General features: G+C 40.0%; 1 non-coding gene across 1 annotated transcript; it reads left to right on the plus strand.

Moving 5' to 3' along the window:
• The first annotated feature begins 580 nt into the window (after window positions 1–580).
• On the plus strand, window positions 581–684 carry LOC115935469 (small nucleolar RNA SNORD46). Its single transcript, XR_004071094.2, has one exon. It is a non-coding gene; the product is annotated as a small nucleolar RNA SNORD46 (small nucleolar RNA).
• The last annotated feature ends 218 nt before the right edge of the window (window positions 685–902 follow it).

Raw genomic sequence — 902 nt, forward strand, 5'->3', positions numbered from 1 at the left:
CCCCTCATTCCTAATCTTTCTTTCCTTTCTTTGGTGAAAATCTTTGTGGAGTATCAGTTCACATTTTTCATTAGCATTTCTTCTGGGTTTCCTTAGATTTTACAAGTGGTTAAGCAATTAGTATACTTCTTAAACCTTTAAGCAAATAAATGCTTAGAATAACACAATGTGTAGTCACTACCACAGTGACAATGAAGCCAACTATATTACTTTCATCGGCTCATGGGAAGTGTGTACAATCAGTGTCTACAATGAGCATGTGAAAACTTAGAGCTTACATTTTACAATATGAAAAGCACTTTCCAAACATTTGCTCATTGTACCATAATCTTCTCAAGATTGGCTACACCGAGCAACTCAAACAGGTCTGTGTCTCAGTCATATTATGGCCTTAGTCCTTACCAATGCCTGGTACCTCACAAATGTCTTCTAGACTTTGTGAAGGGAATGGTGGCTTTCCCTGAACCATTCAGCAGAGATTCAAACTTAGAGGTTACAAAGTAGCTGGTAAGTGTCAGAGTGAGACACAATGCCAAGGCTGTGGCTACTGGCAGATCATGACCTTGCTTTGAAAAGGGGGTGCTGGAGTGATGAAAAAGTATCTTCAGGTGTGGCTGTGGCCACCTTGGCCACCTGTGCATCACTTGCCAATGCAAGGACTTGTCATAGTTACACTGACTTAAAAAGAAACAAAGGAACAAAAAGGGAGGCGGGGTCAATTCTGGGAGCTCTTTTGGGGTAGGAACAGTAGGAAAAATAGAACCTGTGGTTGCTTTAAAAAAGATTCTGTGCCATTGTGGTTTCTCCATGGATGGCTCTTTAATTTGTATGTATTAATTGTGTAATATAATCCTCCTTGTGGAACCCCGTATCTTTTTTTAATTTTTTTGGAGACAGGGTCT

The sequence above is a fragment of the Gorilla gorilla genome, chromosome 6 (assembly GCF_029281585.2).
Source record: "Gorilla gorilla gorilla isolate KB3781 chromosome 6, NHGRI_mGorGor1-v2.1_pri, whole genome shotgun sequence".
Taxonomy (NCBI): Eukaryota; Metazoa; Chordata; class Mammalia; order Primates; family Hominidae; genus Gorilla; species Gorilla gorilla.